Here is a 23,064-nt window from a genome sequence, read left to right on the forward strand (position 1 = left end):
ACCACAACTTGCATAAATTACACTTTTTAAATTACCATGGGAAAATATCCTTGTGTGCTTAATTTTGAGTTTTTGAATATGTATCCTGCACACTTTCCTTGAAGTCAGATCTATTTAACATAATGCAACTTACTTTTCTTAGGAAACTAATAGGATATTTCTGCAATCATACCCTTCTCACCCTTCTATTGTATTAACTAATACTCTGGCAAACTTTTATTATTCCAACAATTTATGATACACTTTTCTAAAGTTCACATACCAAAGATTTCCATGTTTACATCTCTTGCAAGATTTACAGCCTCAACTGTTTTTTTCCCCAATGTCTTCAGAAATGTACAAGTCTGAGATACATCTACACAGTATATTCAATGCTGTAACAAATGCAAGTTCAAGAAGTAATTTCCCAGTGTTAGCTAGTTCCCTAGTCAAAACCTTAATATTTAAAATTAAATCTGCTGTAATTTGTGATACCCAGGAAATATTTTTGGAGGGGTCACTTTGAAGGATGCCTGAAATTAACATCAAATTGTTAAATTGGGACTAGTACTACCCTACTATCGACTATGCAATTATAATACCCTTTCCCAAAACTGTTCCATGCCATTTCATGTGGAATTTGTTTCGCTAAATCTTATGGGGCAAGAGCCTAAAATTATAGCCCCTCTACTATCCCCTGCTACAGCGGAGCAGACCAGACGTGTTATCCTGCAGAAGTTTTTTTTCACAGCTGAAATGTTGATTTGTTCTCTTTGACCCCCCCCCCTCTAGATGTTAAGGTTGTGTAGGGGCTCCTAGCCCAATTTCTCCACTACCAAGATCACCACCTTGCCAGCCACTTGTTTCCTCACAGGCCAAAATTATGTCTCTATTAATATTTGCACCCTGTCCCCAATCCTTATAACTCTGATCTGCTCAAGAAACAACAAAATAAAGACAAATATAAGAATGTCTTTTTTAAAAAAAAAAAAAAGCGTAAGTGGGGCTTGGGAAAATCACAGGGACTAGCAACTCTGCTACTAAGTCCTAATTTTCCCTTGTATTCCTATTCATTTCATGTATTCATAATCATGTCTATGCTTATATCTGTTATTTAATTCCTGTTTGACTAAATAAATAATAAATAAATAAATAAGCATAGAGCATTGAGCATGGTTTCTTTACAACAAGCAAGGAAAGTACTGAGGGATAGGAAAAAGATACGACCCTTTTCCTTCTCTCTGGCGGTTCCCGACTCCTGAGGCCACGCAGACTTTCCCGACATTTAGCCAACTCGCGACAGCGGGGCTGCGTTGGAGCGCTCAGAAGTTTCCGCAAGGGCCCTGCACGTCTGAAAGCTGCCGCTATCGGGGCACCTTCGCCCCAGGCAGCGCTTCTCTGGGGCTCCCGCAGAGGCGCTTCTTATGCCCAGCGGCGCTCCCGAAAGAGGATTCCGCTAGCGTCACCTCTACCTTCGGCTTTCCCTCCCTGCTCCCAAAGGGCCCCTCTGGACAGCCCCGCACCCGAGCCTCGCAGGGAAGGCGGGGGGGTTAGCTGCCTCTCCAGCGGCGCCCCATTCGAATTCGGCGTCGGCTAACCACGCACGCGCGCGTTCACAAATACATTCGCGCCGGGTTCGCAAGCGGACTGGAACCCGCCACAGCCGCCTCCGCCTTCCAGTTCAGAGCATATGCATCCTCGGGATTTCCAAGTGGGGTCCAAGAGCCTAAAAGGCCCCATTTAAATAAATAAAAAAGCCTGGACCCCGGCCCTTATTCCCCCCGCCCAATGGCTCCTTCTCCCGCTAAGGGTTCGGAGGAAGGTGCCCCAGAACATTTTTCGCCACCGATTCAGCCTCCTACCCGTTTCCCCGCTGCCGGTTCCCCCCTCCCGGCCCCCCGTCCATCCCTCCACACAGGCTACTTTCCACAGCCTCGGACCTTCGGTTGAGCAGGTGCTCCGTCCGACCCAAGCGGAGTGAGAGAGAAGCGGCAACCACCGAAAAGCGAAGCAATGAGAAGCCGCTCTTTCCGCCCCGCTGGAAAAGCGAGAAGCGCACGTCGGCGGCAGCGGCGGTCTCTGGCTGGTGCCGCTTGCTCTAACGCGGGGGTTTTTATCCCTCGCCTTCCTCGGGGCGGGAGCAGGGAGTCGCTGCCAGGGAAGACGGGGAAGGCGCCAAGGGAGGCTCCGAGAGGCGGAAGGAAGGGGGGAAGGAAGGGGATAAGTGGGGGAAAGGAGGGAGGAAGGAAAGGAGATAAAGGAGGGAGAGAGGAGATAAGAGGAAGGAAGGGGATAAATGAGGGAGGGGGGAAGGAAGGAAGGGAATAAATGAGGGAAAGGAGGGAGGAAGGAAAGGAGATAAAGGAGGGAGAAAGGAGGAAGGAGATAAGAGGAAGGAGGGGGATAAATGAGGGAAAGGAGGGAGGGAGGATATAAATGAGAGGGAAGAAGGAAGGAAGGATAAATGTGGAAAAGGAGGAAGGAAAGGAGATAAAGGAGGGAGGGAGGAGATAAGAGGAAGGAAGGGGATAAATGAGGGAGGGAGGATATAAATGAAAGGGAGAAAGGAAAAAGAAGGAAGGATAAATGTGGGAAAGGAGGAAGGAAGGAAAGGAGAGGGAGGGAGGAGATAAATGAGAAGAAGGAAGGAGATAGGGAAGGTAAAAGAGAGGGAGAAAGGGAGATAGAGAAGGGAGGGAGAGAGGAAAGAGAAGGGAGGAGTTAGGGAGAGATAAGGAAGGGAGAGAAGAAGGAAGGTAAATGAGGGAGAAAGGAAGGAAGGAAGGATCCAAGCAAGGGGCAAAGGTGGCCCACCTGGACTCAAGGTGTGCTGAGAAAAGAGCTGCTGGTCACCTTAGTTTCCTTCAGTTCTTGAGAGCTGCTGGCCAGCAGTCTGGGATTCCCCAGAAGAGGGAGGGAGAGGGAGAGTAACAAGGCTGAAGTCAAAGAAGAGGGAGCCTCATCTTGGCCTGATTTCACAGGGGGCTTTTGGGAAAGTTCTGCACTGGGAAAAAAAAATAGATTCATTCTTCTCCCCAAATTATGTTTGGGTCTTCTCTTACCTAAAACAACCAAATCCAATTTTAGTTCTGAACCTGGACAGAAAAAGTCCTTTGCAAAACCCATCTAATCCCTCTGACCTCATTTGTTATTATTTATTATTTCTTTTCTCACAATTTTATACTCCATCAAGTTAGCTAATTAGCAGTGTCTTACAAAAATGCTCTAATACAGTTTGCTTTCTCTCAAAAGATTTCTCCACCTTCAAAAATGCTTGAAACGCTGCTAATTAATCTTCATATTCTCTATTCTAGCCTATTAATGACATTGGGTCTTATTAAGCTAATTGTTCATGTTAGATTTCCTGCAAAACAAGTTGCCCCCAAAGTGGCATCTCAGGGTTATAATTCACCCAAAAAATAAAATTAGTTCGGCACCTGACCTACTATTTTCTTTTAGAAATATTCTTTTTGTACAGCGTCCCACAGGATGAAAATTTGCTTAGCTGCAAAGAACCTTCCATCTCTAGATAGGCATGCAGGTAGATTTGGCAAAGTAAGGAAACACTTTGTTAAAAAACTGACTTATTTAATAAGTAAAACCTTTTCCAATAGATGTGGCTGTAGACCTCCAAACTGCAAGCAGTTCCTTTGGACCTGAGGACTTCAAAGAGAGAAGGAGGATTTTAAAATCTGATTGCATTTTTGCAATGTTAAGCTTACTATGCATATACAGGTAGTCCTCAATTTATGATCACAATTGAGCTCAACATTTTTGTTGCTAGGCAAGACAGCGAGTTTTGCCCCATTTTACAACCTGTACTGCACAGTTTTTAAGTGAATCACTGCAGTTGCTAAGTTAGTAACAAGGTTGTTAAGTGAATCTGGCTTCACCGTTGAGTTTGCTTGTTAGAAGGTTGCAAAAAGTGATCACAAGATCCCAGGACTCTGCAACCATGATAAGTACATGCCAGTTGCCAAGAATTCTACTTTTGATCATATGACCGTGGGAATGTTGCAACAGTTGTAAGTGTGAAAAACTCTCATAAGCTACTTTTTTCAGTGCCATTATAACTTTGAATGGTCACTAAATGAATGGTTATAAGTCAAGGACAACCTGTAATGTTCATGGCCTGGTGATAGCACAAACACTCACAATACATAGAGCAAGATCCTGCACCTTATAGGACTTTTTCCAGAATGGGTCATCTATTAATTCAGCTATTTTGTGTAGAAGAGAGCAATTAATTGATGGGAAAATTCAGGCAGAGAAGTCGCTGGCAGTCCCATGGTGAAATTGCCTATAACTTGCCATAGCCTGCTTCCATCTTACAATGGAAAGAGAATCAGGAGAAAGTGGCTCTTAAGCCACTTTCTAGGGTACAGCCATGGTGGCACAGTGGTTAGCATGCAGTATTGCAGGCTAATTCTGCCAACTGCCAGAGTTCAATTCCCACCGATTCAAGGTTGATTCAGCCTTCCATCCTTTCTAGGTCAGTAAAATGTGGGCTGAAATTGTTGGGGACAATATAATGACTCTAAACCGCTTAGAGTGCGCTGTAAAGCACTGCAAAACAGTATGTAAGTGTTAGATACTTGTTCTAATTACAGTGGTTTCCACCAAGGTCCTCTGTTCGGGAACAGAGGTTTAATACTATTGGTCAAAGTGTCTGACAGCTCCCTATAAAAGGGCTGCTGTCAGATTCAACCTTCGCTGGATTGTTCTCACCTGTTGTACTTAATAAAAAGCTGTTGTTACCGTTAAGCCTGTGTGTGCCTATCCATTACCCAATCTAACAGTAAGTCTAAAGGCTATTGCTACATCTTGATGCTGGGATTCAGAAGTGGAGTTCAGCAGGTTCTGACGAGCTTTGGAGAACCGGTAATGGAAATTTTGAGTAGTTTGGAGAACTAGTAAATACTACCTGTGACTGGCCCCACCCCAATCTATCCTCTGCCTCCCACGTCCCAGCTGATCAGGAGTAAATGGGGGTTTTGCAGTATCCTTCCCCTGGAGTGGGAAGGGAAGGGAAATTTTATAGTATCCTTCTCCTTGCCACGCCCACCAAGCCACACCCACAGAACTGGTAATAATTTTTTTTGAATCCTACCACTGCTGGGATCTCTCTCTCTACTACCTGTTGATGAGCATCTTCAAGACTTCCACTCTCCCCTTTCATGATTCATTAATCTTAATTTGATATGGACTGGATTTCTTGAAATGGTTGCCTGTCTTTTGGCAGCCCTTTCCATTGAGGACTCTCCTCTAAAAATAGAACATGTGGCCATCCTATTCCTTATCTCTGGACCCTTTCAGTACAACGTGTTTAGAGATGCAGTGGGAATCATGCCCTTCCCTTGGCCCTGCCTGGAATTCTCTGCAATGGCTTGAAAATATCATCAGCAAGCAACCTCTTTCTTCGTGGTTTCAACTCATAAACCACCAGGTGTCTCCTCCTCCAATCAAACATTTTGATGGGTACCACTAGGTATCACCAGCATTTTGGCCAAAGTTACTAATTACCTAGTAGTTACTAGTAGATACTAACTAGCTACTACCTAGTGATAGGGAGAGGGGGCTTGCTGAAGTCTTATCACCAAGGAAATGTCATATTTAGAGTCATCTTGGGTTCCAGCCTTCTTGGTTATGCCCCCCTTCCTGTGGAACAGCTTACTCCCAAGAATCCAGATGAAACTCCCCTTACCATATTTTTCAACAACTATAAAAAATGACTCTTAGAGAAGTTGCCTTATTTTTATGAGATGAGCAGAAAAGTAGATGTTGTGGCCCACCAGCGACCAGCGGATCTGGCAGCAAATTTGGACAATGAGGAGGAACATGGGCCAGTCCTGGAGTCTGGGGAAGGCACTGACGAGTGCTCTGCATCGGAGGCAGAGATGGGGCCAGGGCCGTCTGACAGTTATCAGCTGCCTTCGAAGTTGGACATCAGTGGGCAGAACAGATGGAGCCTGTTCCCAGTGTGCGCATGTGCAGAGCTGCCAGGAGAAAGGAACAGCTAAGGAACAAGGGCCGACTCGGGAGTAAAGGCACAGGTGGATGGTGAATGGCCCCTCCCATAGAGAATAAAGAGGAGCGAAAGGGGTGTGGAGTTTGCAGGAAACAATTAGTTCGATCCATTAGGGTGAAGATCTGTTCCTGACTTCTTGCCAAGTAATTGCTGCTACAGCGTTTACAGCATTTGGAAGATATTGGCCCAGCAACTCTCCAAGCCTGATAAAGGTCTGTAGTTGTGAAATATCATGAAAGACTGTTGGCCAGGACTTTGCTGGAGAGGAATTCCCTTTAACCTAAATAAAAGAGGTTTTATCGGGACGAGGAGTCTGGTTCATGATCATGGGAGGCCTAAGTCAGAACAGTAGAATGCTGTGCTCCACCACTGTGACGCCTACATTCAAGAATAACCACTCCTTAGAATTTGGACCACCCTCTCTATGATAGTCTTCCAGAAATGTGAAAAGATTAAACTCTCTTAAAGGGGCATCAGGGAATGACTATTTGCTACCTTTTCTCTTATGTCCTTACATAATGTATTTATACCTGGTCTGCATTGTATTCCTTTGATTTATTGTGTCACTTGGTACTGTATTTAAGTGTGCTGTTGTAAGCTGCCATGGCCCTAGAAGATACAGATGTAGGCATACAGATTTGATAAGAATCAAATAAATATACTGTAATATGGTGTCTTAAGAAAAATGAGGCTCGCAGGACGTGCTACACAGCAGCTAGAAATTCTCCTTTATTGCAAACCAAGCAGATTAAAAAAAGATATAAAAATCTCTCTTGTTTTTTTCATTGGTTATCTGAAGAATCAGATTGTGTAGTTTGATGTCAGTCAGCTTACATGAAGCATTGCAAATCCCAAAGAATAATTAAATGTCAAAGATTAACTTCTGCACGGACATAAGAGTGAGAAGGAGTATTCTCATACAGGACCAATCGACTGAAACTTGCTTCCTTGTTAAACACAAGATGACAAATAAAATCAATTTTAAGATTCAGAGTGCTGGGACTGAAATAAACTGCCTGCTTAAGGATGATTTCCTGCAACAAGACAATGGAGGAGATGAAAGTAGAAGAAGAAACAGATAAGCTGTAAACTTGATTTTGAAGACTGGCACAAACCATTCTAAAATCTGTCATGGAAGCAAAAAAACCTTCAGGAAAAAAATGGCCTAAGACTTAGGCAAAAATGAAAATCCATATCAAAATCAAATCATTTTGATCCCTGCAGGTATATAAAAATGAAACATCTGACAAATTGGGTTGATTCAGAGGGTGGAGGCAATTTATGTGGACGGGAGAGACTGAAAAGAGGGAGAGGTCAGTAATCTTTTAGTCTAAAACTGATTTTATACATTCAATTTCCCACCTCTGCTCATCTTAATAATCCCCTATGAATACTGACTTCACACACTTGATCCTCAAGTCGTGTTTTTCATTGTTCATATGTGGGGGGATGGTGTGCTTATTAATTATTTTTGAGTTATTTTTTTCTAATTTCAGTAACACTGGAGGTGCTTGGCAATGTTGCAATGTTTAAACTATCAAATCTCCAGGCTTCAAGCAAGCCTATGGAATATACAGTATACTTTAGTGATTAGGGTACTGGAGGCTAAAACATATGAAGAACGCTTGCAGGAGTTGGGTATGTCTAGTCTAACGAAGATGGCACGATAGCACTGTTCCAATATCTAAGGGGCTGCCACAAAGAAGAAGAGGTCAACCTATTATCCAAATAGGTCGGATAAACAAGAAGCAATGGGTAGAAACTAATCAAGGAGAGAAGCAACCTAGAATTAAGGAGAAACTTCATGACAGAACAATTAATCAGTGTTCATAAGTTGTTCCCAGAAGTTGTGGGTGCTCCACCACTGCAGATTTTTCAGAAGAGATGGGACAACTATTTATCTGCTTGGGTATATAAGGTCTTCTGCTTGATGTTAGAGTAGAAGACTTCCAAGGTCCAATTCTGTTATACTGTTATTCTGAGATCATTGCCATCCCTTCTCTCTTTCTCTGATTGGGGCAGGACCAGAAATCCAGATAAATAGATTTTTGAAAGGCTATGGTCCCACTCTCCTTCAGCTGAGTCTCAATAATGCATGCCAGCTTTGCCACTCATCTACCATAATCTCATGGATGGCTCCTATTTCAGTTCAGATGAGGCTGGCATTGACAAACCTCAATCTGAAGTCAAGGTTAGCAACAGTGTAGCCTCTTGGACCCAGGAATAAAACAAACAGGCCAGAAGAAGACAGCGGCACCAAATTACCAGGGTTCCCCCCAGTAGTGGGTTGCCGGCGGTATGCCCCGGTATAGGCGTACCAGAGCCAGCCCAGAGCAGCGGATACTGTTCCAGTACGGTGCTCCGGAGGACCCAATAGTCCGCCCGAGCTCCTTACCGGTGTTTAAAGGCTTCTGTGCTTCTGTACAGGTGCATGGCGCGTACAGCGCCTGCAGGATGCTCCGTGGAGCAGCTGGAGCATCGTGGAGCATTGTGGAGGTGGTAAGACGCTTGCGTGCTGCAACCGGCCATGAGGAAGCCATGATGTGCCAGGTTGATTTCATTCAGTGACTACACCACTATAGATCATCAATGAAGCATTCTAGATCAGGGGTCTTCAACCTTGGCAACTTTAAGACTTGGGGACTTAAACTCCCAGAATTCCACAGCCAGCAAAGTTCCACAACTCTTAAAGTTGCCAAGGTTGGAGACCCCTGTTCTAAATCATGCCCACATTGGGAGAAGAAGGACCCCTCCCTTGGAAACTGAAACAGTTTTAAGCTGCCTTGGCTGCGGGGTGGGGTGGGGAGTGTAAAACTCAACGTCATGATAACCTGGCACGTAAAAATGGTTCATGCCATAACTAGGAGAACATGAGGAGGAGATCCGAAATAATAAGGTCAATGCCAGTGATTGCCACTTGTCATAAATAAGATGTATCCAGTAAGAGAAGGAATAGCAAACATATTTGCTATTATTAGCAAAAATAAAATCCAGACTTACTTTTTAGGAAACGACTTCCTCATCAGTGCGGAAAGGGATTTATCATTTGCTAACTGATAGAAAGAGGGACGCGGTGGCTCAGTGGCTAAGACGCTAAGCTTGTCGATCAGAAAGGTCGGCAGTTTGGAGGTTTGAATCCCCAGTGCCGTGTAACGGAGTGAGTTCCCATTACTTGTCCCAGCTTCTGCCAACCTAGCACGTAAAAATGCAAGTAGAAAAACAAGAAGCATCTTTGGTGGGAAGGTGCGCCTTCAGCGTTTAGTCATGCCGGCCATATGACCACGGATACATCCTCTTTGACTTTGAAACGGAGATGAGCATCGCCCCCTAGAGTTTGGAACCACTAGCACATACAGTATGTGCGAGTCTGATTTTAACTGATAAAAATAAGTCTCCATGTTATTTTATTTCATAGGATGGTTGAGATCATAATTCTACTTGCTCTATTTGGCTTGGGGTTTATTCTCATGCCACAATTGATATATTTGTGTTCTCTCTCCCTCTCCCTCCCTCCCTCCCTCCCACCCTCTCTCTGAAAAGATCTCTGCTCTCACCTCTGCTCCAAGGCATGGAACTTATCATCTAGAGTGGACACTCTTCTGAAGCTGTTCACTTTAATGTGTCAATGTAGGTTCCGTGGTTTCAAGGCAGAAAAACTGAGAGATAAAGCTGGATGTTTCTTTGATCTGGAAGATCCTCCAAATACACTGAGCAAAAGGACTTCAAATGAGAATTAACATTTTGGATGGTTGCATAATACACTGAACATGTTAACCCAATGAGTTGAATTTGCATGGTAGGCTAAGCAGAAATTAAACAAGGTCAAACTAAGCAGCCTTAGCAAGTTGGGTAAATGTATTAGTTTTACCTGCGCAGCCTCTAAATGTCTACTCATTTTTAACATTTTCCTGCATCGCTCTCTCTCTCTCTCTCTCCCTCCCTCCCTCTCTCTTTCTCTCTCTCTCTCTCTGATGGGCTAGTACTTTTTATCAGTCTCTCCTAATCTGACCTCATTCATATATATGCCAATAGGCACAGGCCAAGGTTAGATTTATAGAATAGGTCATCAGAATGGGTCATCTAAAGCAGGGGTCTCCAACCATGGCAACTTTAAGCCTGGTTGACTTCAACTCCCAGAATTCCCCAATCAGCAAAGCTGGAGACCCCTGATCTAAACCACCTAGTTGCAGAAGAGTAGCTCAGGTCCATGGTTGTCACTTTTTTTTCTTTTCAACCAGCTCATTTATTTAAGCAATGAGGTTTCTTTGACTTAATGTTTTAAGGCACTTACACTTTAGCGTGCTATCTGTAATTGCTGCCTTTCTTCTCCTATGGAGGTTTGATCTTTAATCATTACCAACATGAAATTCATCAGCTGAAATCTAAACCACTAGTAAAAAGAGAAAGGGAAGAATTAGTACTTGCTGTGTTGAATTGCGTAGGACGGCTGTTCACTTGTCACCTAAATTTGGCTTCAAGAAATATGATCTTTCCACGAATGTGCATTCTGAGTGGACTCTTTTGCAATTATTCTAACAATGAAATGCTTCCTCCAACTTTTTTTTTAACTTCAGAAGGTGTTCTACAGAGGTGAAGAATTCAGCAGCCTTAGAAACAGCAGGCAGGATGTAGGCAAGAGTCTTTATTTATGAATTAGTAATGGAGAGACTGTGCAGGAGATAACTACAATTCAATAACTTTCAGTCAACAGAGCAGAAATTCCCCAGAGCAAAAACAAAGCAAGGCAATTCCATCACAACTATGCAAAATGTGATCATAGTTGGATCCAACAGTTATGCTGGGTCTTTTGAATTAAACAAGGGATTAAAATGTCTTTGCTCCATTATGCATGATGTGCTTGTCAAAACCCACCAGCTATCTAGGGATCTGCCTAAAGAAATTAAAAACATAACTTACACGAGCACCATATTTTTATTCAATAGCCTTGAAGACTACTAGGGACAAAGCCAATGCTGTTGTCTGTTGGGTAAAACTGGTGGGACTAAACTCTGCATATTCTGCAGAGAGGAGGATCTAGCCTACACAAATGTCACCGTACAGGTGTGGCATGTCAGCCACCGGCCTCTCCAGCAGCCGAACCAGATGAGGAAGCAGTGTGGGAGTCAGGGCCAGCATCAAAGCAACCTGAGAACTCTGAGGGGGAAGAGGGAATGAAGTTGTCAGAAATAAAGACAGAGGCCGAGCCTGGGCCATCCATCAGCCCTCAGATGGAGAGTCAACAGCCTCCAGGTCTGGAGGTAGCTGATGAGGAAAAGGAGGAACAGCTGGGTCCAGTGCCTGACATGAGAATGTGCAGCAGGCAGAGGAAAGGAGAGCAGTGGAAATCTATGGGCCAATCCTTGGGACAGAAGAGCCACTTCTGCTAGCGAAGCCCCACCCTAGCTCTGAGGATAAAAGGCAGGGGGTGGATATGAATAGGTATGGCAAACAACTATTCATCTCCCTGCTTGTAAGCCTGCTATGAGGGGGGGGGAGGAGGGAGGGATACTTTTTGCTCCTAATAAAGGAATCATTGATTTAACTAAGAGAGTTTGCCATGTTTGGGAGCTGGGTCAGAAGAACAGGGTAGCTTTATTCCAGATGTGTGTTGCTCCCCAGCTCCCCATAATCTATCCAAGGCAATCATTGGAATTAGATCCATGTTCCCTGGAGGATATCAGAAGAGGAAGAAAGGTGAAGGGAGAGGATGGAAGTGGTCCTACTTTGCATAAGAAAACACTGGCATACTTTTCTTATTGAACACTGAGTTATTTTGTGTTTCTTAAAATTTTTCCCTTAAGGTTTCTCCCATATACTGTACACAAACTGAACTTCTCCAATGACAGAACATGAAGGAGGATATAGCAGATATAATGTATATTTCACCTGCCTCTTCCACTACTTTGTAAAATTTCAGGGCTAGGGGAAAGAATTGTAGGAATCATTTAGCTTATCCAATGACAGTTCAGTATTCTGATATAAAAAGCATGTATTACACATACTTTTCTAGGACATGATAGAGAGGAAAACCTGCTACACATTATATATGGAACTAGCTGAATACCCATGCTCCGCTATGAAACTACGTGATCGGGCTTGATAAATCAACACTTACAGCTTGAAAATTAATGATTAGGTACCATCAACCTGTCCTCTCCCCTTCTCTCCCTTAGGCTTGCCCCACAGAAGCCTCCCCTATCCTATCCCCTTCTCTCCCTCAGGCTTGCCCCACATAAACCTCCCCTATCCTATCCCCTTCTCTCCCTCAGGCTTGCCCCACATAAACCTCCTTTATCCTATCCCCTTCTCTCCCTCAGGCTTGCCCCACATAAACCTCCTTTATCCTATCCCCTTCTCTCCCCCAGGCTTGCCCCACAGAAAGCTCTCCTATCTTATCACCTCTTCCTCAGGCTTGCCCCACAGAATCCTCCCTTGTCCTATCCGCTTTTCTCCCTCAGGCTTGCCCCACAGAATCCTCCCCGGTCCTATCCCCTTCTTTCCCTCAGGCTTGCCCCAAAGAATCCTCCCCTATCGTATTCCCTTTTCTCCCTCAGGCTTGCCCCACAGAAGCCCCTTTTCATCTCCTATCCGAGTGATGGTGAACCTATGGCACGCGTGCCACAGGTGGCACGTGGAGCCATTTGTCAGGGCACGCAAGGCGCTGGCCTGTCAGCTGGCCAGCGCGCATGCGCGCGCTGGCCAGCTAAGTTTACCCTTTTTTTGAAGCCATTTTTCACCCTCCCCAGGCTCCAGGGGCTTTATAGCCCCTTTGGGGCTATAAAAGAGCCTCCCCTGCCCCCCCGGAGGCCCTCCGGAGGATTCATGAGCTTCCCTGACGCCTTCGACACACTCAAAATGACAAAAGTGACTTCCGGTTTGCTCGGAGGATCGTTTTGAGCGCTCCGAAGGCTTCAGGGACCGTCTGGAGGCTTCCCTGAAGCCTTCGGAATGCTTAAAACGACCCTCCGAGCAAACCGGAAGTGAGCGCTCCGAAGGCTTCAGGAACCATCCGGAGGCTTCCCTGACACCTCTGGAGGGCATCCAGAGGGGCGGGGGAGGCTGTTTTCGCCCTCCCCAGGCTCCTATAAAGCCTCTGGAGCCTGGGGAGGGCGAAAAAAGCATGTAAAAATGGGGGGGGTCGCGCCTGTAGTGCACGCATGCGCACTGGGGGAGGTCGCACATTGCATTATGGGTGAAGCACGCCCGCACACGACCCCCCTGCGCTCCCCCCACTTATGGCACGCTAGCCAAAAAAGTTTCGCCATCGCTGTCCTATCCCCTTCTCTCCCTCAGGCTTGCCACACAGAAACCTCTCCTCTCTTATCCACTTCTCTCCCTCAGGTGAGAAGAATCTTGAACTCCTTAGCATCAGAGCATGTTAATAATAATATACGAAATACTAATGCTCTGATGGTCATTTCAAAAAATCCTTTGTTACTGAGTACCTAGAAGCCAAGAAGAACATACATGCCAAATTTCAAGTTTGTAGGCTTTACGGTTCGGGATATCTTGTGGTTCCTGCGTGAGTGCTTTCACGTTTATAGATAGATGATGATGATGATGATGATGATGATGATGATGATGATGATGATAGATAGATAGATAGATAGATAGATAGATAGAGATAGATAGATAGATAGATAGATAGATAGATAGATAGATAGATAGATAGATAGATAGATAGAGAATTCAATTTGTAACCAATCAAGTTTCAAAGTAAATAGAACAGCAGTACTGGAAAAAGGCTACTGATTCCTGCTGTCCCTACTTAAGGAGAATCTGAAAATCAGCTGTGATTAAGTAAGCTCTCTTTCACTTAGGATACGGATCTCCAAACTTAGCAATTTTAAGACATATGGACTTCAACTCCCAGAATTCCTCAAACAGCTGGGAATTCTGGGAGTTGAAGTCCACATATCTTAAAGTTGGGGAATTTGGGGAATTTAAGTCCACACGTCTAAAGTTGCCATGTTTGGAGACCTCTGACTTAGGAAAGCACAAAACAGCAAATTAGAGAAACTCACCGTTTGTACTATATGTCACAAAATGGAATCCATCACATAAGTGCAAACCAAGAGAAACATAGATAATTTAGCAATTCAATGACAGTTCAGAATTGTGATACAAATGTCATGTATTACAAGTCCTAGGAATCAATTCCAGGTTGTCCTTCTCAGGAACTCCTCATCATATTAGGGTGAAAAGAGAGTACATGCTGGTCAGGACTACCTCCTTTTTGATGGCTCAATCATCTATGCTTGGGATGTGTGTGACATTGGGCACTAAGTGTGAAATTTCCCAGTAGAGATCTGTGCATAATCAGGAATGTACGAGGTTTGAATTTCTGAACTGGGGCAATCCTGTTGTGGCACTCCAGTGTGAAATTTATTGTTAGAAATGATCTGCAGGATCCAGAACAACACAGGCATTTGGGGCGTGCTAACAAAATGTGATTTCAGTATTCCTCTTGGATGTAGAGTACAGAAAGAAAAAAAAAATTAAGCCCCCCACGCTGGCCAGTGTCCAACAGATAGTGGTGCATATATTATTGAGACTCAGTGCTGCAAAACCACTGCAAAACTGCTCAACTCAGTGAGTCAAAAATACATCTGCATCGGCTGAAGATAAAACACCCTGGCTATTTTTAAACTATTGTTTTATGCAATTTTTTTTAAAAAGTAACCACTACTGTTTTAATTGTTGGAGTCTCTTGCTGCTTTATTTGTTTTGCGCAAGCCAATGTAGAAATGGAATACATTGTGTAAATAGGTCAAAGAAATACTATGTAAACATTTGGCATAGCATGGCATAGCATCCTGAGCTCTGAGCCCAAGCATCTCACGGTTGGCCTAATTAGAAGCAGCCTCAAAGGGAGACACAATGCACCCAAGGGAATCCCACCCAATAACGTTGCACCACATTCTGGAATCTCATTGTTTCCTTAGGGGTTTCCATTCACTTTCTTAACTGCCGAGTCTTCTTCTATTTCTCACCCAAGTTTCAGTGCTTTCAGATTCCCTTTAAAGCTTTTACCTATTGTTTCAATGGACAAAGGGCCATTGAGACTATAGCTCACATCCTACTGAACTGCATCTTCTATAAAGACTCACAGACACAATTTATAACACCTCACCTAATAAAATATCCAGGAAATAATAGAATAGAATAAAATGGAATGGAGTGGAGTGGAGTGGAGTGGAGTGGAGTGGAGTGGAAGGGAAGGGAAGGGAAGAGAAGAGAAGAGAAGAGAAGAGAAGAGAAGAGAAGAGAAGAGAAGAGAAGAGAAGAGAAGGGAGAACGGAATGGAATGGAATTCTTTATTGGCCAAGTGTGATTGGACACACAATGAATTTGTCTCTGGTGCATAAGCTCTCAGTGTACATGCAAAACAACAAAGTAATACTAATCATAATAACAAAAGATAATAATCATAATAATTATACCAATTGAGAAGATAGTGGAACAGATGAGAAGATTAAAAGTAATATAGCCATACTACATGGTGGTATACGTAGAAGACAAAACTGTGGGAATTAAGTGTTCAGCAGAATGAAGGCATGAGGAAGAAAACCTGTCTCTGGGGCTAATTGTTTTGGCATGCAATGCTGTGTAGCTGAATCTTGAGGGGAGGAATTGAAACAGTTTATGTCCAGGATGTATCTTTTTAAAAATACTTTTTAGAGTATTTTTTTAAAAAAAATACTGATCTTTTTTATGAGCAACTGCAGTACTGCTATCAGATTAGTATGAAGTAGTTTCTCTGAATGTGGCCAAATTCTGCTATGCTGTATGTAAAATTAGACAAACTTTAACTGACCACTGCTAATCCACCATCAATTGCAATCAATTATTATGTCTTTTATTTTTATAGTATTATTGCTGCTGCTATTGTTGTTTTAATGCATTTATTTGCTGGTCTGTGGCCATATTAAAAATGGATTGATTGTTTTTTTTTTAAATATTCTGGGATTATTAAGAGTTTGAACTTGTTAATTGGGATGGAGGAATTTTTGTCTGGGAGTGAAGGCCAAGCCTTCCTGCCTAACATTTCCTCCCCCCCCCCCCCCCCCCCATGCTTTGATGCTTCCCCAATAATCCCCTAAGTCTCCTGGCCCATGACTGGCTCTGCAATTGTCCAGGCACTCCTTAGCAAATGAACAAGAAAAAGGAGCATGTTTCAGTCTTACAATGTTACAATTCCTCCCCACCTCAAGTCCTGCGATAAAGTAACACATGCGTAGGAGGGGAAGAAACCAGGAGAAAGCAGGTTGAAGTATTCACTGGGAAAAGGTGTCATCAGTGCAATATGCTGGGACAAGGTAGTGTTGGAAGAAATGTCCTTCTGGGTTCAGTTCCAAGTGGGGAGAAAAAAGACTCAGGAAACATGGAGGTTGCTTGGAAAGATGCTTAATGGTGGACTGACCACATGACTTGAGGTCCTGGGGGAAAAGGTGATCACATGCCTCCAGATGTTGGGTGAAGAAGAAGAGAGAGCGAGATGCTGAAAGTTCCTGGCTTTATACTCTCTGTTCGGCCCCATCTCTCGGTTTCCTGTTCCTGTGTAAGAAATGTATTCTGATTGGTTGTCAGACTCCCATGGGGCCATGCAGGGCAACTCTCTAGGCCAGTGATGGCAAATCTATGGCACGTGTGCCACAGGTGGCACACGGAGCCATTTGTCAGGGCATGTGAGGTCCTGCTCTGTTAGCTGGCCAGTGCGCATGCGCGTGCTGGCCAGCTGATTTCCCCCTTTTTTAAACCTTTACCTTTACCTTTATTTCGATTTTTATACCGCCCCCTCTCCCCAAAGGGACTCGGGGCGGTGTACAGTCAAATAAAACAGATAAAATGGAATACAAACATACAAACATAAAAACATAGAAGAGGAGTCACTACGACACTGTACAAAGTAAAGTAGATAAAAACAGTATATCAACAATCCTAAAAAATACCCAATTAAAATTACCCAGTTAAAATATATCTGCCAGGAGGTATAATAAGGTTATGAATGGTCCAGGCCGGCTAAACGGAACAGGTGAGTCTTCAGTTTTCGTCGAAAGGAGAGAAAGTCGGTGGTGGTTCTGATATCGGGGGGGAGGTCATTCCAGAGGGTTGGGCCCATCACAGAGAAGGCTCTACTCCTAGGTGCCGCCATTAAAGCCATTTTTCACTCTCCCCAGGCTCCAGAGGCTTTAGAGGAGTCTGGGGAGGGCGAAAAGAGCCTCCCCCCCCCCCGGACGCCCTCCGGAGGATTCATGAGGTTCTCTGAAGACTCCGGAGCGCAAAAAACCGGCCCTACGGGCAAACCGGAAGTTTGGGGACGGACTTCCTGTTTGCTCGGAGGATTGTTTTGAGTGCTCCGAAGGCTTCAGGGAAGCCTCCTGAAGGTCCCTGACACCTCCAGAGGGCTTCCGGAGGGGGGGAGGCTGTTTTCATCCTCCCCATGCTCCTATAAAGCCTCTGAAGCCTGGGGAGGGCGAAAAAAGCATGCAAAAATGGGGGGTCACGCCTGTAGTGCGCGCATGCGCACTGGGGCGTCACACATTGCATTATGGGTGTGGCACGCCTGCACACGACCCCCTGCGCTCCCCCCATTATGGCACGCGAGCCAAAAAAGGTTCGCCATCGCTGCCCTAGGCTGTGTTTTGAGTCTAAGTTTGGTTGAGTTCCCAGATGCCATGTGATGAGTTTCTGTAGAAAGCTAATCCTATCTTTGTTATGCAGAGTAAAATAGCTCAGGGCCCCTAATTGCCCATTGAGGAGGGTGGGGGCTAGTAAGAGTGAGTCTGTTTCCTGCCTAAAAACATGTTTCTCCATTTCGTATCCAGGAAAATATAATATTCTGCCTTTTCAATATTTCCTAGGATATTTCATTCTTCTAGGAGAGGGGTGGGTGCTAACTTCCTACAGTAGGAAGTGGAGGACAAAAGTCAAAGTGCACAGGGAGATGGATGCTACTCTGTGCATTCTCCAACTCTGTGAAAAGAGGTTGATGAAACCCTAACCCAGAGATTTCCTGTGAGCTGGATGGAAAGATACATTTTGAATTGGGGGGGGAGGGGTTAGAAAGGGCTACCTTGCTTGTCTAGTTTCCTATGTTTCAGCCCAGGAATGCTTCCCTCTTTCTTGTATTGCAGGATGTGAATGCAAACCTGTTTGTTCCAAAGAGCTCCTGGAAGCTGATCCAAATATTGATTTCCGCTGCTCAACAGCAGTAATTCCCAAGCCCTCCTTCATTTTGGGCTGCATCAGAAAACAGGCCAAACTGTGCCACACTCGATGTAGAGCACAGGAGATGGTCACAGTTGTTGTCCTTCTTCATCAACAGGGCTGGTATGATCCGTCTCTGAAGGAGAGAACTAAAGCAAGCGGAAACAGGGCTCCTAATGAGTTGTGTAGTTGTGTAGGTCCTCGCCTCACTGCTCTTCTGCAGCTGCCTCAAGCCATCTCTGAGGATGGCGAAGTATTTGCCCCTCCGTTAAAAGAAAGCTGTCAAGCTTAAACCTTCAGCTCAGTCTTAAGCAATAAAGTAGGGCTTTAATAACCCTCCAGGGCCAATTCAAATAAAAGAAATTTCAAAAACTGTAGACTGTAGCTTTCTCCACTGTGACTTTTGGGGCAGCCCCTTAAGGAAACGAAAATTCTAGTTTGAACCCTTTCCTCCTGGTGTGACCTGACCCTTAAAACAAAGATAGACAACTGTTTCATAGTCAGGGAGTGTGTTCCGAAAACCATTTGCTGAGGCTTCAAGGACTCCCCATCAGTAATGGGATTATTTACCAGGGAGAGAAGGCATCAAAATGCTCAGTCCATTTTAGGAAATGGTTAAGGGAGGGGACTTAACAGTCTTAATGCAGCAACAGGGTGCCTTCAACTCTCAGCAGATTAAGGCAGCCATTTCCCCCCTTATTTTGCCAAAAAAAACCTCAGGGAAATTGTGCTTCTGAAAATCAGCTGTTTGCCAGTGTAGCAAGTTAAAACCCATCCCTCTCCCAGAAAAATGAAATATCCTAGGAAATATTGAAAAGGCAGGATATTATATTTCCCTGGATGTGAAAAGGAAGAAACATGTTTTATAAAGAGAGAATAGCTCCCTGCAGCTTCCTGCCCCCACCCACTTTGTCAATGGGCCATTAAAGCCTGAGCTAGTCCACTTTACACAATAAAGAGTTCTCCCCTTCAGCTCCAGGGGGATGGGATTAAGGCAGGATAATATTGGCCCTTTACCCAACTCCCCACATGGCATCTGAGAACTCAACCAAACCTGCAGCCTAGAGAGTTGCCCCGGCATGGCCCCATGGGAGTCTGACAACCAATCAGAATACAAGATCAAGATCAAAGGCCAGAGAGGGCATAAAACCAGGGACTCAGCATCTCAGTCGGCCCTTCTTCTGTTTTCCTCCACCAACATTGAAGCATGTGATCACCTTTTCTGTTTAGGAGCTCAAGCCATGTGGTTCTGTCCACCATTAAAACCATCTTTCTAAGCAGCCTCCGTGTCTCCAGTGTCTTTTTCCCCACTTGGAGCCGAACCCAGAAGGACATTTCTTTCAACAATAGCAAACATCCAAAGCAGAGGAGAGTTTCCAGCTAAAAAAAAGGATCGTGCAATCCAATACTTTGCTGGTGTTAGTTTTGTCCCCTGTTCTATAATACAGGGTCAGAAAATGAGAACCAAAGAAGAAAAACATGTCAGTGATATAGTATGTTGAGCCTTGTTTGAGATTGCTGGGTTTTATTCGTGTGAATAGAAAAATTATCCACTTCTATGACGAGAGACAATTTATTCATTAGATTTATATCCATTTGCAACCTTCTTAGCTGGCTTCCAATTAGCACAATCAAGGGGGAAGCCAGATTCACTTAACAATTGTGTGATTCTGCAGTGATTCACTAACAATTGTGGCAAAATTTTAGTAAAATTGGCCACGGTTCTCTTACCAACTGCCTAGTTTTAACAACGGAAGTTCTCATCCCTACTGTAGTGATAAGTCAAAAACTACCTGTATGAAGCTCACAACACTATTATTATTATTATTATTATTATTATTATTATTATTATTATTATTATTATTATTATTATTATTATTATTATTATTATTATTATTATTATTTGGTGTCTTTTATGAACCCAGACTACGTTGGGTTTATTTACTAAAATATGGCAATACGAGACCTTTTCATTCATATTTTCCCCAGAGAACCTAGAAGCCATATTTAACTCTAAAGAAGGGGCTCCGAAAAGTGTGTCTCTGAGCTGCAAAAAACACCTTTTCAGGCACGGTGATTATTATTCCTGCTGTTTTTTTTCTACAAAAACTGTGTTAAATCTATTAAATTATAAATTGAAACGGCAGTCCTTAAGCAGTTCAGCAATTAGGGGTTGGATGCAGAGGTGGGTTGCTCCCGGTTCGGCATGGATTGGGCGAACCGGTAGTAGCAGCGGCAGGAGGCTCCGCCCACCCGCCCGGACACTTATGCGCATGTGCAGAAGTGTTGCACATGTTTGTAACCAGTAGTAGAAAAATTGGCAACCCATCTCTAGTTGGATGAGAATCAAATCATAAGCATAAATAGGATTGAAATCAGGACTCAGGTGGCTTTCTTCACTGTATATTTTAAAGAGCATGCTTAAAAATATAAAATATGAATACAGAAAACCAGTGGTGGGTTGCAGGCGGTACGCCCCAGTACGGGCGTACTGGAGCCTGCCCGGAGCATTCTTGTACGATGCTCCGGAGGGCCCACCTGCCCACCCGATCTCTTTAGCGGTCTTTTAAGTCTTCGACGCTTCCACGCATAGCGCTTACAGCACCTGCATGACACTCCGCTGAGCGCGTCCATTTGGACACCGCACAGCCCGTTCCAACTGTACCGGTTGGAACGGAATCCGGAACCCACCACTGCAGAAAAACCCATTGTTTCTGGGGTCATAGATATACCAGGGCTGCAATGCTTTCTCCCCAAAGGAGGGAACAGGAAGAAGAAACAACCAGTACTTGTTTCCAACATAAAGTTACCATATACTGGGTCTTTCCTGGAGAAGGTTGCAATTTAGATCCTGAACACCCCATCAGTTCCAGAATTGAAAAAAGAGTTAAAACACTGGACTTGCTTCTTTTTAAGGAAGTGGAGCATAGCTGAAGCACCACATACATCTCTACAATCTTAACACCACCACCTCCTCTTCCTCTTCCTCCTCCTCCTCCCTCCTCCTCCTCCTCCAGAAATAACAGCTGCTATTGCCTTTGGCAGCTCCCAGTAAAAGAGGAGCAGCTCTCAGTTCCATCAACTGCCTAGCATGGAGTAGCACTAGCTATTCTACCTGGGCTGCAAAAATCCACCTCACTAGATGGTAGCTAGCCTACTGCCCCTTGGTGCTGTCCATCTGAAATTTGCAGCTCTGTCATAATTACCCTCGTTCACTTTATTAAAAGGTGAGGCAGAAGGATGAAGTGGATTCAGCCGTTTGGTCTGGCTGAGAGACAAGGGCACGGATGGATGGGAAAGAGCAAGCTATGGGGTCTTTGAGTGTCCCATAAAAGCTGTTAGTTTACTCCTGAAATTGCTCTCATCCTCTATTTTAATGCCTGATCGAGACAGGCCTGTATTTCGTTTGCAATCAGGCAATTGTTTGTGTCTGAGTCACAAACTTAACAAAGGCCGACATGGGACGGGAAGTTTGTACTCCCATATATTTCACTCTCATAACAAAAGCAACAGAATTCTTAATTAAAGGTTGGTGTCTCATCCCTTTTAGAAATGGCCTAATTTTAGACAACTAGATCTCGCTGGAATCAAGAGTAACTTTTATGTTGATAGAGGTAGACTATTCTTAAGGGAAGCTCACTTCTGCAACTTCACAGAAGCTGGGCCTGGGTTTGGAAATAAACTTCCACCTCCCCGCTAGTCAATCCTGCTGCAAAATCTTCCAGCCAGCAGGGGGTGCTAAAGGAACACCCCATTGATCCAAGGAGACCCAGGATACACAGACAACTTTACACAGATACACAAATCTGAATGGGTTTATGCAGCAGAAGCTACTGAGCTCAACCCTAACCCCGCTGGGCTGCATTGAATGAAGAGAAATGTTCTTGGGCCACGTATAAAATTTTATTTTTATTTATTTTATTTATTTATTTTGTCAAACATATATATATATATAAGATAACAGATAAAAGTATAAACATGATTTTGAATTCATGAAAAGGATATGAATAAAAAAGGACATTAGGACAGGGACGGTAGGAACGATGGTGCGCTTATGCACGCCCCTTACAGACCTCTTAGGAATGGGGTGAGGTCAACAGTAGCCAGTCTTCACTTGAATTTTATCAAAATTCACAAATTGACAATCAAGATATCTTTGTATACATTGTTATTATGCTTCCTCCTATTCTAAGTCATTCTATTATTTTAGCATTGATAACATTCTCTAATAATTTTCAATTCCAAGTTTTTCCCCCCATTATCAGTATCATCAATCCAGTGACGTGCGGTGAGGTTTATGGCTGGTGAGGCTGGTGACGTCATCAGGAAGGCGGGGAATGGGACGTGTGCAGGAGACTGAGGCAACCTCAGCCTCCTGCACACGTGGTCCCATTCCCCAACTTCCTGAGTTAACATGAAGGGGACTGCGGGGCGCGAGCCGCGGTATAGCGGAGTGCGAGCCGCGGTCCCCTTCATGTTGACTCAGGAAGGCGGGGAATGGGACCATATGTGCCTTTTCCCTTTTCCCTTTTTCTTTTCTTTTCATGATGAGAGCGGTGAGGTTCTGCCTCCCCTGCCTCCCCTGACCGCACGTCCCTGCATCAATCTAATGTACATGTATACAAATTGTTATAATTATTAAACATCCATTAAGCCCAGCTATTATTACATCCTTTCAACATAAGTGATGACTACGGAAAGGACACAGAAAGACCTTGTAACCAATCGACACACCGTGTGTAGTTGAAGAGGCTTTTATGTTATATGTGTTGTGTGTTTGTGTTTGTCTGAAAATAAAAATGTTATTTAAAAAAAACAGTAGCCAGACTAAGGTTAAAGTTTTGGGG

The 23,064-nt window shown here is 44.1% G+C and overlaps 1 protein-coding gene across 2 annotated transcripts in view; it reads right to left on the minus strand.

Moving 5' to 3' along the window:
- CACNG5 (calcium voltage-gated channel auxiliary subunit gamma 5) overlaps positions 1-21,905 on the minus strand; it is a 60,446-nt gene extending 38,541 nt beyond the window's left edge. The window contains exons 1-2 of one of the 2 annotated variants that reach the window (XM_081946464.1): positions 21,858-21,905; positions 10,299-10,397 (exon numbers count right to left, since the gene is read on the minus strand). The gene's annotated coding sequence lies outside the window, so the exon portion shown is untranslated. Of the gene's footprint in view, positions 1-1,919; positions 2,047-10,298; positions 10,398-21,857 lie in introns of those variants that run through there. The other variant, XM_081946465.1, reaches the window with a different exon arrangement.
- Positions 21,906-23,064: the final 1,159 nt, after the last annotated feature.

This window comes from Natrix helvetica (assembly GCF_964273705.1).
Source record: "Natrix helvetica genome assembly, chromosome: 1".
Lineage (NCBI taxonomy): Eukaryota > Metazoa > Chordata > Lepidosauria > Squamata > Natricidae > Natrix > Natrix helvetica.